Here is a 15588-nt window from a genome sequence, read left to right as displayed (position 1 = left end):
CTATAAATAAGTAATCTGTTTGTGATCGACCTTTATGGGGATCAAACAAATATTCTACATCTGCATAACCAATCAATTCTAACGTGGATTCATTTGAGTAAAACAATCCTATATATGTGGTCCCTCGGAGGTATCTCAATATATACTTAATTCCATTCCAATGTCTTCGCGTTGGAAAAGAGCTAAATCTTGTTAGCAAGTTTACTGAGAAAGCTATATCTGGTCTAGAATTGTTGGCAAGATACATTAATGCACCAATTGCACTAAGGTATGTTATTTAAGCACCAACAAGCTCTTCATCATTTTTATGAGGTCGAAATGGATCTTTATTAATATCAAGAGATCTCACAATCATTGGGGTACTCAGTGGATGTGTTTTATCCATGTAAAGTCTCCTTAAAATATTTTCTGTATATGTTGATTGATGGACAAATATCTCATTTGCAAAATGTTCAATTTGTAGACCAAGACAAAATTTTGTCTTTCCGAGATCTTTCATTTCGAATTCCTTTTTTAGATATTTTACTGCCTTTGAAAGTTCTTCAAGAGTTCTGATGATATTCAAATCATCAACATATACGGCTATTATGACAAATTTAGATCCAGACCTTTTCATAAAGACACAAGGGCAAATTGGATCATTTTTATATCCTTCTTTTAGCAAATATTCGCTAAGACGATTGTACCACATTCTCCCTGATTATTTCAGTCCGTATAAAGATTTTTGAAGTTTTATTGAACAAGTTTCTTGAGAATCTTTATATATTTCAGGCATTTTAAATCCTTCAGGAATTTTCCTAAAAATATCGTTATCCAGAGAACCATATAAATAGGCTATAACGACATCCATCAGATGCATGCCAAGTTTTTCATGAACTGCCAGATTTATAAGATACCTGAAAGTGATTGCATCCACCACAGGAGAATATGTTTTCATATAATCAATGTCGGGTCTTTGCGAAAATCCTTGTGCCACAAGTCGTGCTTTATATCTTACGACTTCATTCTTCTCATTTATTTTTTGCACAGAGACCCATTTATACCCCCACTGGTTTTATACCTTCAGGTGTTTGGACTATCGGTTCAAAAATTTTGCGTTTTTCAAGCGAAACTAATTCAACTTGAATTGCATCTTTCCATTTTGGTCAATCATTCCTCTGTCTACATTTATCGACAGATTTTGATTCGAGATCCTCATTTTGTTGCATTATTTCAATAGCAACATTATAAGCAAAACTATTATCGACAATTACATTATTTCGGTTCCATATTTTTTCTGATGAGACATAATTTATTGAAATTTTTTAATCATTTTTAGGTGCCTTAACCTCTTCCAAGGTCTAATCAATTGTTATGTCTCCTCGCTCTTCTTGAGCAGGTTCTTTCATATTATGACCATCTTGATTGTTTACTCCTTTTCTTTTTCGAGGATTTTTATCGGAATTGATCTGTCTATCACGTTTTAAATGTGGTTTAGACTCATTTGCATTAATTAATTATTCCACTGAGACATCAACTCGAATTGGAGCATTAGCAGCTGGAATATGAGATTTAGTAACTCTTGATAGGTCAGTGAATGCATCTGGCAGTTGATTTGCAATATTTTGCAAATGAATTATCTTTTGAACTTTCAGTTCACATTTATTTATACGAGGATCTAAATGATATAGTGATAATACATTCCAATCTATTTCTCTTTTCAATTGTTTATTTTCTTCCCCTAATATTGGATATACTGATTCATCAAAATGACAATCAACAAATCTTGCCGTAAATAAATCTCCAGTCATAGGTTCCAAATATTTTTTGATAGAAGGAGATTCATTCCCAACATATATCCCCAATCTTCTTTGAAGTTCTATTTTTGTGCGTTGTGACGGAGCAATTGAAACATATACTACACATCCAAAAATTCTAAGATGGGAAATGTTCGACTCCTGACCAAAAGCCAATTGTAATGAGGAGACTTCATGATAAATTGTGGGTCTGCTCCACACAAGACTTGCTACATGCAAAATAGCATAACCCCATAATGAAATGAGAAGTTTTGTTCTCATAAGCATTGGTCTAGCAATTAATTGGAAATTTTTAATTAATGATTCCGCTAGACCATTTTGAGTATGAACATGATCAACCGGATGCTCAACTGTTATCCCAGTGGATAAAAAATAATTATTAAATGCTTGAGATGTGAACTCGCCAGCATTATCAAGACAAATTGTCTTTATTGCATAATCTGAAAATTGTGATCTTAACTTGATTATTTGAGCAAGTAATCTCGCAAATGTCATATAACGAGTTGATAATAAACATACATATGATCATTTTGTAGATGCATCTATTAAAACTATATAATATTTAAATGGTCCATATGATGAGTGAATGAGCCCACATATATCACCCTGTATACGTTCCATAAATGTTGGGGATTCAATGCTCACTTTGATTACTGATGGTCTAGTAATCAATTTACCTTGAGAACATGCGGCACAAGAGAATTCTTTAAATTGAAGAATCTTTTGGTTCTTAAAAGAGTGTTCATGTGAACTCTCAATTATTTTACGCATCATATTAGAACTGGATGACCCAACCGGTCATGCCAAATAATAAAATCATTTGAGTTAGTAAACCAAATTACTATGGCATGTGTTTCAACCATGCTAATACTTGTGAAGTATAAGCCTGATGAAAGAGCGGACAACTTTTCAAGTATAAATCATTTTGCCCGACATCATTGTAGTAATGTAAAGATATTCATTCTTTTCATTTTTTGTAGTCTCAATATGATAACCATTTTGATGAATTCTTTGAAACTTAATAAGTTTCTTTGAGACTTACTACAATATAATGCTTCATTAATTGTTAAATTTGTTCCTCCGACAAGTATAACTTTAGCTTTTTTGGATCCTTCAATTAATCTTTACTACCAGATATTGTATTAACATTAGCTTCTTTCATAATCAAATAAGAGAAATATTTCTTATCTCTTAAAATAGTGTGTGTTGTGGCACTTTATTATTATAATTGATGTTGGATCCAATTGATAACTAGAGAATTTTTATATTCTTCATAAATAAAAAGATACATTATAAAAACGTGAAAAACTAACAACAGAAGAAACTTTTAAAAAATTGCACTGCCTTAATAAATATTTTACGAAGGAAAATATAATATCGAACATAAAAAAACAATAACTATTTTTTTATTCCCAGTTAGATGATCAATTCTTCAGTCAATATTCATAAAATCTTCAGCTTTTAAATGAGTAATATTTGATAGATCTTCACAAGCTTCATCTTTATAAGCAAGATTCGCCTCAATATCTTCATATTTATTTGAGGGAGTTGCTTCATTATCATCATTTCGAAAATTCAAGTGTGCCTCTACATTATTATCTCTTCTTTTGAAAGAGACTTGATAAAGTTTTACAAAATGATTGGATGTACGATATTCACGTGCCCAATGACCCTTCATACCACATCGATGGAAAATATTGAATTTACCTCTTTTGATTATTTTGTCGATTTCATTGAGTCCAGAATGTCGATTTTGATTGGGTAGCATAGTTTATTTTTGTTCACAGAATTCCGAATGAATCCCCAGCCCCTGTTGAGAGATTTTCTCTTATTTGGCCAAAACTTCAAAGTTAAAATGCTGAACAACACAAATTCAAAACGAAGACCTCAAAACCCAAACCAACCATCATACTAAACCAAAATAACCCTTTCGGAGATATGAATTGTCGAAATTCTCATATGACATCAGAATCTCTGGATGTTGACTAAAATTAACTCTTTTACTTCAAAAGCCTCAAAAAGGGCAAAACTTGCTCAAAACTCACCCGACCTTTTCGAAAAGCGTTCCACCCATCCCAACACCACATAAAAGCTACAAGAAAGCTACGGGAAAAGGGTAAAATATTAAAAGCAGGATAAAACCTTAGAAATGACCACAAGGGTCATTACAATATATTTTATGCTGACTAAATGAGTCATTTCTAATAGTTCGATAACCTATTTGAACCTTTTTCCAAATACAAATTAAGTACGATAAAGATTTATAGCTATTTTTTTTAAAGTTCGTACTTCGTACATTAGATGAAATTAATTGTCACGCCCCAGGAGGGTACCCTAGATGTGACCGGCAGTTGAAAGCCATTTCTGACCTTCAAGCAAACTACCTAACTCAATCATTCCATCATTCAGTCATATACACTCAAAGGAAGGCTCAATTATAACATACTATTTACAATATGGGGGCCGAAGGCCAAACGTGTTTGACTCAACAACATAAGTATAATAGGACTCCTCAAAATAACAGTCCAACCTCCCCACACTCTAGTCTATGAAGCCTCTATCAAAGTCTGGAAGGTGCCAATGACAAGCCCATGGCTACCAACAATCAAAATACAATGACAAAACGAAACTATACAGGGAGCTCAAGATTCTCTAGAGACTAGGAGGACTCACCAACTAGATGGGAGTGTATGTGGATCTTCAACGGAGCGCCGGTTGATGATCTTTAGTATCTGTCTCTGCATCATGAAATGATGCAGGACAAATGACATCAGTACATGGAATGTACGAGTATATAAAATGTCCGGAGGAAACAAACATCAAGAAAGCATCAATATCAACTCAGGACCTCAACTCATATATATATACATGACAACTCACTCAAATGTCCTAGTCTAAAAAGAATAGTTTAGATGGGACTAAATCATAAACCACTCAACTCAACTGACTCAGAGCACTATCAAGACCTAATTGGGAGTTTCTCTTATCCGACAACCATCACCTATGAGCCGGTGATAGTACAACAATCAGACATTGTTGCCACGTCCGTCCATACCTTGCCAGGGCATGAATGCCTCCCTAATTATGGATACCATCGATTAGTCAAGTCCTATTATTTCAGGACAATAAAATGGGAAACATCCAACTTTAATGGTTTGATCCCATGGAAAGCATCCGACTTTAATGGTTCCATCCCTACCTACGTTGGCGGCGTAGTTTTTGGGGTTAAAGTATGGACTATACTCTTACCCGCTTCGGTGCTCGATACTCCTTCCATGACTCCATGCTCATAAGTCTTCCTCCAATCATCTAAAACAAGCCCTCACAACTAGTTTCATGTGGGACATTGCCAACTCATCAACTCTATTCTCATTTCAACTCAATTAAGTCATAATGGCAAGTTCCATTTAGGACCTCATCCACTTGTCAATTCTATCCTCCAATTAACTCAGTCAAGCCTCATTTAGGTAAGCATTTATGACATCTCATCAAGACTCATCACAACTCTATGACATTTAGCTCAACAATTCAAGTAGAATAACACATTTAAGGAAATTGACTTAAGCAACAAAATTACATGGCTAAAGAGAACAACAAAACATAATAACAAGTTATCCCCATCAACTCATACTAACATGAAGGTTTTAAGAACTTCTTAGCTCAACAATATCAACACATATAGCTTCAAATAAATAGGGGACAAAACTCATTCAAACATAAACTATACCAAGAAACTCCATTTTCATGGACATCTAACCTCAAGCAAGAGTAGGGAACATGGGTGGACTCAACCCCATGTTTTGGATAGCCTTACATACCTTAGTGAAGACTTGAAAAAACCTTGATGTTGGGTCTTCAATGAAGGACTCAAATCTTGAAGCTCTTGGAACTCTTCTTGTTGAAAATGGAGAAGAAGAAGAAGAGAGAGCGAGAAACTCCTAGGGCTTTTCTTGAGAGAGAGTGGGGGCTGAAAAATATGATCCCAAAATAGTCTAGGGTGATACATATATAATTTGGGACAATTCCCAAATTGCCCCTTCTCAAAAGTTCTGAAAATAGGCTAAAAACACACCTGGCGCGATAGTGGCACATCGCGCCATTGCAGCGCTAGGCTGATTATGCCTAAAACCTGCACACCTCGTAGTGGCGCGCCCGCCAGAGACCAAACTACTGAGGCATGTTTCTGGCGCGATAGTGGTGTGTCGCGCCCTTACAGTGCCAAGGCCATGATCCTGGGTTCTGGAAATTTGGCTTGAAAAACCCTGTACAACTTTCAGTGGCGCACCGCGCCAGAGCCTAAACTACGGAGGCATATTTCTGGCGCGATAGTGGCGCGTCGCACCCTTACAGCACCAAGGCCATTTCCCCAGCAGTTGCATCCCAGGCCCAAAAATATAAATTTCCTGCCGTGCTGATTCGTCTTAGAATCATCATATCTTTCGACTTCGAACTCCAAAAATTACATTCTTGGTGGCGTTGGAAAGAAGACTCGACGACTTTTAATTTAATGGGTCGTGGGCCACCCAGATTGTTGTCTTTCAAAAGATAGGATTGTTAGAAGTCGATCCCTTATACGAACTCATCCTAAAACTTAGCCACGACGGATATTTTGGACTTAGCTTAGTCCTAGGGGTCCTTCATGACCCCACATCGCTTCCAACACTCTTCAATTTCTCCGGGACTCATCTTAACTCAAGTACATACTTTGAAATAAATACAATTGACCCTACACGTGTATAAGAAAGGTCCGAATCCTAGGGAAGAATTTTGAGGGGTGTTACATTATCTCCCCCTTGGGATCATTCATCCTCGAATGACGAGTGACCAAGAATGAACTCGGGGTACAAACCACAGTCGAAATATCAGTCATTCAACCAATCAAATTCTCAAACAATTATCAATCAAAATTCAAAATCCATAAATGAATTCAAGTCAAGGAAATGGACATTACCTTCAACATTCTCCTTGGTAGGCACGAATAGATGTGGATATTTAGATTTCATGGCTTTCTCTGCTTTCCATGTGGCTTCCTCAACAATTTGGTTCCTCCACAGGACTTTGACTGAGGCGATCTTTTTGTTTCTCAGTTTACGAATTTGGCGATCAAGAATTTGGACCGGAACCTCCTCATAAGACAAGCTATCTTTAATTGCAATGCTATCAATGGGGACTACCAACGAGGGATCGCCCAAGCACTTTTTCAACATCGAAATGTGGAACACCGGATGAATAAAGGATAGCTCTGAGGGTAACTCCAACTCATAGGCAACACTCCCAATCCTCCTCAAAATCTGGTAAGGGCCAATATATCGAGGACTAGCTTCCCCTTCCTTCCAAACCTCATGACACCCTTCATGGGCGACACCTTCAAGTATACCCAACCACCCACCTCAAACTCCAAATCTCTCCTCCTCACGTCAGTGTAAGATTTTTTGGCGACTTTGGGCTGTCTTTAGCCTGTCTTGAATGACCCTCACCTTCTCCATGGCTTGGTGAACAAAGTCAGGCCCAATCAACTCAACTTCGCCAACTTCAAACCATCCAATTGGCGATCTACACCTCCTCCCATATAAAGCTTTATAAGGAGCCATTTGGATGCTTGCATGATAGCTATTGTTGTACGCAAACTCTATGAGAGGTAAGTGGCCATCCCAATTTCCCTTGAAGTCAAGCACACATGCCCTCAACATATCTTCCAATGTTTGGATGGTGCGCTCTGCCTGGCCATCTGTTTGGGGATGGAAGGTTGTACTCAAGTTCACCTTCGAACTCAGTCCCTTCTGAAAGGATTTCCAAAATTGGGAAGTGAATTAGGCTTCTTTATCTGAGATGATAGACAAAGGAACCCCATGCAATCTGACGATCTCTTGTATGTACAACTTTGCATAATCTTCTGCGGTATCGGTAGTCTTAACCGCCAAGAAGTGAGCTGATTTCATCATTCTATCCACAATCACCCAAATTGAATCGTGTTGCTTTTGGGACCTCGACAAGCCTGTAATAAAGTCCATGTTGATCATCTCCCACTTCCATTCCGGAATTTCTATGTTTTGGGCTAGACCACATGGGTTTTGATGCTCAACCTTCACCTGTTGGCAGTTCGGGCACTTGGAAACAAATTCCGCAATATCCCTCTTCATCCTACTCCACCAATAGATTTCCCTCAAGTCATGATACATTTTCGTAGAGCCCGGATGAATAGAGTATCTAGAACTATGCGCTTCGGCCATAATCCTTTCTCAAACATTATCGACATCAGGTACACACAATCTATTTTGGTACTTCAACACACCATCTCCCCCTTTGGTAAAGACCATTACCTCTTGTTTGTGAACAACCTCCTTCAACCGAAGGAGGACGGGATCCTGATCTTGTTTCTCTTTTACCTCTGCTATAAGTGAGGACGTAGCCCCATCTCGAAAGTTTACTCTTCCTTCATTGTTCTCTTCGAGTCGAACTCCCAATCGGGCTAATCTATGTACTTCCTTTGACAATTCCCTCCTTCCCTCCTCCACATGGGCAGTGCTACCCATAGACAACCTGCTAAGAGCATCAGCAACAACATTAGCTTTACTTGCATGGTAGATGATGCTCATGTCATAGTCCTTTAGTAGCTCAAGCCATCTCCTCTGCCTCAGGTTGAGTTCCCTCTGGCTGAAGACATATTGTAAGCTCTTGTGATCGATGAATACGTCAACATGCACTCCATACAGGTAGTGGCGCCAAATTTTAAGCGCGAATACCATAGCTGCCAGCTCAAGGTCATGAGTTAGGTAATTCTTCTCATGAACCTTAAGCTGTCTTGAAACATAGGCGATCACTTTCCCCCTTTGCATCAACACACAGCCCAACCCAACTCTAGATGCATCGCAGTAGACCACAAAGCCCTCTGTTCCATCGGGCAAGGTCAGGACAAGAGCAGTGGTCAGTTTGGCCTTTAGTTTCTGAAAACTCTCCTCACAAGCATCAGACCATTGGAACTTAGCCTTCTTTTGGGTCAGCTTAGTCAATGGTGATGATATGGATGAGAATCCCTCTACAAACCTTCGATAATAGCCGGCCAAACCCAAGAAGCTTCTTATCTCTGTCGGGGATGTGGGTCTGGGCCAATTCTTCACAGCTTCAATCTTCTGGGCGTCAACCTGAATACCATCTCCAGATACAATGTGACCTAGGAAGGCCACTTATGCAAGCCAAAATTCACATTTAGAGAACTTTGCATACAATACCTGGTCTCTCAAAGTTTATAAAATGACTCTAAGATGATAGGCGTGCTCCTCTTCACTCTTGGAGTAGACCAGAATATCATCTATGAATACAATCACAAACATATCAAGATATGGTTTAAATACTCGGTTCATGAGATCTATGAAAGCTGCGGGGGCATTAGTCAACCCGAAGGACATGACCAAAAATTCAAAGCGGCCATAACGAGTCTGAAAAACGGTTTTCAAAATGTCACACTCCCTCACCTTCAACTGATAGCTGGATCTCAAGTCTATCTTTGAGAAACACGTGGCACCCTGAAGTTGATCAAATAAATCATCTATTCTGGGGAGAGGGTATTTGTTCTTTATGGTGACCTTGTTCAGCTGCCTGTAGTCAATACACATTCTAAGGGACCCATCTTTCTTCCACACAAATAGGATGGGAGCACCCCATGGTGAGACGCTCGGCCTAATGAATTCCTTATCCAATAAGTCCTTCAACTGTTCTTTCAACTCTTTCAACTCAGCCGGAGTTATTCTATATGGAGGGATTGAGATAGGCTGGGTATTGAGAAGAACATCAATCCCAAAGTCGATCTCCCTATTAGGAGCGACTCCAGGCAGATCTTCGGGGAAGACGTCAGGAAACTCGTTGACAATCGAGACCGACTCGAGAGATGGAGACTCAACATTGCCATCTCTCACTCAAATAATATGATAGATACACCCTTTTGAGATTAGCTTCCTGGCCCTAAGGTAAGAAATAAACTTACCCTTAGGCATAACAAGACTACCCTCCACTCTATGACAGCTTCGTTTGGGAATTTGAACTTGACAATCTGAGTTCTATAATCGATAGAGGCATAACAGATATAAAGCCAGTCCATGCCAAGGATCACATCAAAATCAACCATGTCCAACTCAACTAGGTCGGCCAAGGTATCCCTGTGATGAATTGACACAGTGCAATCTCTATAGACTCTCTCAGCTAAGACAGAATCACCGATAGGAATAGCTACGCAAAAAGGCTCACGAAGATATTCAGGAACCTTATTGAATTTACTAGCCATATAAGGAGTTACAAAAGATAGGGTGGCACTCGGATCTATCAATACGTAACAATCAAGAGAAGAGACTTGAATTATACCCATCACAACGTTTGGAGAGTTCTCTTGATCTTGGTGACTACCCATAGCATATAAACGTTTTGTACCTCCGCTGGTGCCTGAAGTAGTGCCCCTCTGATTGCCTCTAGCCGGTGGTGCGATGGTGGAATGTTGGGCTCTATTTCCCCCTATGGGACACTCTCTCTGAAAGTGATCCATTTGGCCGCATTTATAACAACCAACCATTCCCGCTCTACATTCTCCCAAGTGGAGCCTACCATACTTGCCGCATGGTGGCTTTCCCCTCGAACCTTGACTTACACTGGCCTGTGATTGAGGACCCTGGGGTCTGAAACTCTGGCGACTCTGTCCCTGCCGATCATACCTGTTCTGCGGCATATGTGCACTTGCTGTGTACGAGGCATAGTTGGGAGGCCTCTTTTGGAAGAAGGACTTGATGCCCTTGTTTTGCCTCTGTTCATTCTCATGGCCCGCTGATCTTGCCTTCTTGCTCAGATGTCTTTTCTTTTCTCATCCTCCACCTGTTGAGCATACACCATTAATTTGGAAATATCCATGTCCGAGATCAACAATGCTGCTTTGCATTCTTTCTTTACATGCCTCTCTAACCCGGAGACAAACTTCCTCATCTTTGACCTCATATCTGGGATCATTTCTAGAGCATACCTGGACAACTGGATGAACTCCAGGCCATACTCCTTAACTGTCATGCTTTCCTATTTCAGATTTACAAACTCCTCCACCTTTGCTTCCCTCAATTCTCGAGGAAAGAAGTGGTCAAGAAAAGCTCCTTCAAATTCATCCCACATAGCAGGTTCAGCATCCTCACCTCTACCTTGTTCCCATTGGTTATACCAAATTTTTGCATATCCTTGAGTTGATAAGACACCAACTCAATCCTCTCAATTTCCATAGCATGCATGGCTTTCAGAATTTTTCATATCTCATAAATAAAGTTTTGGGGGTCTTCATCAACCTTAGAATCCGTGAATGCTGGCGGATTCATTCTCAAGAAGTCTCTGATTCTAATGGAAGTAGATGGCTCTTGGGAACTGGAGCTAAGAGTCAGCGAACTCTGGTTGCCATTCCGGGCAGCCATTAATTGCGTGAGCATTGCAATTGCCCCTCGAAATTCTGCCTCTGATGTGGGTGCAGGTGGAGTAGCTGGCACTTGGGATGCCTCCGAGTATCTCACAGGTTGGCCTCTAGCCCTTGCTGGGCGTGCCTCTGATTGGGGCATCTCGGCGTTATCAACATTCCTCTGGCTAGCCGTACGTTTTGGAGGCATTATCTATAACGTATGAACGCACGAATTAGAAAGGAGTTTTATAGAGTTTAACTTTATCGTACGTATTTAGAGTATGAAAGAAGTGAAACAATTCCTAATGTCTTATAGCCTCCTGATTATAAGTGTGGCGCACAATACACTCATAAGCAAGACTCTACTAGACACGGCTTCATAGACTCCCTAGGACACTTGAACTCTGTGCTATGATACCATGTTTGTCACGCCCCAAGAGGGTACCCTAGACGTGACCGGCAGTTGAAAGCCATTTCTGACCTTCAAGCGAACCACCTAACTCAATCATTCCATCATTCAGTCATATATACTCAAAGGAAGGCTCAATTATAACATACTATTTACAATATGGGGGCCGAAGGCCAAACGTGTTTGACTCAACAACATAAGTATAATAGAACTCCTCAAAATAACAGTCCAACCTTCCCATACTCTAGTCTATGAAGCTTCTATCAAAGTCTGAAAGGTGCCAATGACAAGCCCATGGCTACCAACAATCAAAATACAATGACAAAACGAAACTATACAGGGAGCTCAAGATCCTCTAGAGACTAGGAGGACTCACCAACTAGATGGGAGTGTATGTGGATCTTCAACGGAGCGCCAATTGATGATCTTTAGTACCTGTCTCTGCATCATGAAGCGATGCAGGCCAAATGGCGTCAGTACGTGGAATGTACGAGTATGTAAAATGACCGAAGGAAACAAACATCAAGAAAGCATCAATATCAACTCAGGACCTCAACTCATATATATATACAAGACAACTCACTCAAATGTCCTAAGTCTAACAAGAATAGTTTAGATGGGACTTACTCATAAACCACTCAACTCAACTGACTCAGAGCACTATCAAGACCTAAATGGGAGTTTCTCTTATCCGACAACCATCACCTATGAGCCGGTGATAGCACAATAATCAGACATTGTTGCCACGTCCGTCCATACCTTGCCAGGGCATGAATGCCTCCCTAATTATGGATACCATTGATTAGTCAAGTCCTATTATTTCAGGACAATAAAATGGGAAACATCCGACTTTAACGGTTCAATCCCATGGGAAGCATCCGACTTTAATGGTTCCATCCCTACCTACGTTGGCGGCGTAGTTTCTGGGGTTCGAGTATGGACTATACTCTTACCTGCTTCGGTGCTCGATACTCCTCCCATGACTCCATGCTCATAAGTCTTCCTCCAATCATCTAAAACAAGCCCTCACAACTAGTTTCATGTGGGACATTGCCAACTCATCAACTCTATTCTCATTTCAACTCAATTAAGTCATAATGGCAAGTTCCATTTAGGACCTCATCCACTTGTCAATTCTATCCTCCAATTAACTCAGTCAAGCCTCATTTAGGTAAGCATTTATGACATCTCCTCAAGAATCATCACAACTCTATGACATTTAGCTCAACGATTCAAGTAGAATAACACATTTAAGGAAATTGACTTAAGCAACAAAATCACATGGCTAAAGAGATCAACAAAACATAATAAGAAGTTATCCCCATCAACTCACACTAATATGAAGGTTTTAAGAACTTCTTAGCTCAACAATATCAACACATATAGCTTCAAATAAATAGGGGACAAAATTCAGTCAAACATAAACCATACCAAGAAACTCCATTTTCATGGACATCTAACCTCAAGCAAGAGTAGGGCACATGGATGGACTCAACCTCTTGTTTTGGATAGCCTTACATACCTTAATAAAGACTTGAAGAAACCTTGGTGTTGGGTCTTCAATGGAGGACTCAAATCTTGAAGCTCTTGGAACTCTTCTTGTTGGAAATGGAGAAGAAGAAGAAGAGAGAGAGAGGAACTCCTAGGGCTTTTCTTGAGAGAGAGTGGAGGCTGAAAAATATGATTCCAAAATAGTCTAGGGTGATACATATATAATTTGGGACAATTCCTAAATTGCCCCTTCTCAAAAGTTCTGAAAATAGGCTAAAAACGCACCTGGCGCGATAGTGGCGCGTCGTGCCATTGCAGCGCCAGACTGATTACGCCTAAAACCTGCACACCTCATAGTGGCACACCGCGCCAGAGACCAAACTACTGAGGCATGTTTCTGGCGCGATAGTGGTGCATCGCGCCTTTACAGCGCCAAGGCCATGATCCTGGGTTCTGGAAATTTGGCTTGAAAAACCCTGCACAACTTTTAGTGGCGCGCCGCGCCAGAGCCCAAACTACTGAGGCATGTTTCTGGCGTGATAGTGGCGCGTTGCGCCCTTACAGCGCCAAGGCCATTTCCCCAGCAGTTGCAACCCAGGCCCAAAAATGAAATTTCCTGCCGTGCTGGTTCGTCTTAGGATCGTCATATCTTTCGACTCAAAACTCCAAAAATTACATTCTTGGTGGCGTTGGAAAGAAGACTCGACGACCTTTAATTTAATGGGTCGTGGGCCACCTAGATTGTTGTCTTTCAAAAGATAGGGTCGTTAGAAGTCGATCCCTTATACGAACTCATCCTAAAACTTAGCCACGACGGATCTTTTGGACTTAGCTTGGTCCTAGGGGTCCTTCATGACCCCACATCGCTTCCAACACTCTTCAATTTCTCCGGGACTCATCTTAACTCAAGCACATACTTCGAAATAAATACGATTGACCCTACACGTGTACAAGAAAGGTCCGAATCCTAGGGAAGAATTTTGAGGGGTGTTACTTTAATATTAATACTAAAATTTATAAGAATGTGCAAGGACCACAACTTAATCAAAATACTTTTAGTACTATGTAAAAACTCTACACAACATATTTTAGTTTTCACACGCGTATGGATCAACATTTTAATTTACTTTTGGATAGAATATACTTTTGCTTTCATAAATCCTTTTCCTTTGTCCCAATCAGTATGTGTAACACTAAATTTTGCATTTAAAAATTTAAAGAAGAGAAAAATCAACATGGTGATAATATACGTATTTCAATAGATCACGCTCATGTCGTGGCTAATAATTTCGTAGATATATATCACATTTATTGTAGTGTACTACCAATTAAATATGGATATGTTGGCAAATTTTACCAATGGATTAATAACCGGTTGGTATATTACCAACTTTTCTAGTATGCTAGTAATTTACAAACTAAAATCTTTATCCGTTGGCAAAATTTTCTAACCCATTGAGTGTTTGTTGGTAAGTTTACCAACAAATAACAACCCTTTAGTAATTTACTAACGCATTTCTAATTGGTTGGTAAAATTAGCAACACATTCTGTCGTTGGTAAATGATTAATTGGCAACTCGTAGGTAATTTGTTAATAAATTATACTCTATTATTTTCTGTCATATTTACCGACTGATATATACTCCGTTGGTAAAAATACCAACAAAAGGTACGTGTTAGTAATATTTCAGTTGGTAATCGGTTGGTAGGAAGTTACTAAATTAAGCGCCATATTTTCCCGCCATATTTACCAACCCAAATATTTAGTTAGTAACATTTTGGTTGGTAACCCGTTAGAAATTCGTTACTAAATTATTAAAAAAATATATGGTTAGAAATTTGTTAGTAATTTGTTGCTATTATACTAACAAATTCGTATAGTTAGTAAAATCTGTTGGCAATTCGGGGTTTTCTTGTAGTGGTGATTCTAACACACAATTCTAGAGTTGAACGTAAGGGTGCTTACCCTTCGAGCAATTTTCTTATTATTGAATACTCTGAAGTCTTCCAAATGGTCCACCTTTTGCATTATGTAGAATCTATTGTTGTTTGTTTTCAAAAGGATCAAATCTGCTTTTGATGTGTTCTTAAAATTTCAAGCATAGCAACAAGTTATTAGATTTAGCGCAATACTATTTTGATATCGCTATATCAATTTATTAAATTCTTGTGTCGGATTTTATTATTCTAACTTTACATTATATTTTTTCATTGAAAATTTGCACTTTTGCATTCTTAGTTCATAAGGTCTGTGTACTTCCTACTCTCTGCAAACTTCACTTGTAAACTAGGTATATTATTGTTGCTATTGTCGTACAATTTATATATGTCAACTAGAAAAAAAAATTAAGGCCTCTTGATGAAGATTGACTTTAGGCGCCTAATCTTGTTGAGATGGTCCTCAACATAAGATATCAGTTTTTTCATTTTCCCTTTTCACAACTTCCTAAAGCCCAACATTTGATGGATGACAAGGT

Source organism: Solanum dulcamara, chromosome 2 (assembly GCF_947179165.1).
Source record: "Solanum dulcamara chromosome 2, daSolDulc1.2, whole genome shotgun sequence".
NCBI classification, from domain to species: domain Eukaryota; kingdom Viridiplantae; phylum Streptophyta; class Magnoliopsida; order Solanales; family Solanaceae; genus Solanum; species Solanum dulcamara.
Note: the sequence above shows the minus strand (reverse complement) of the source record.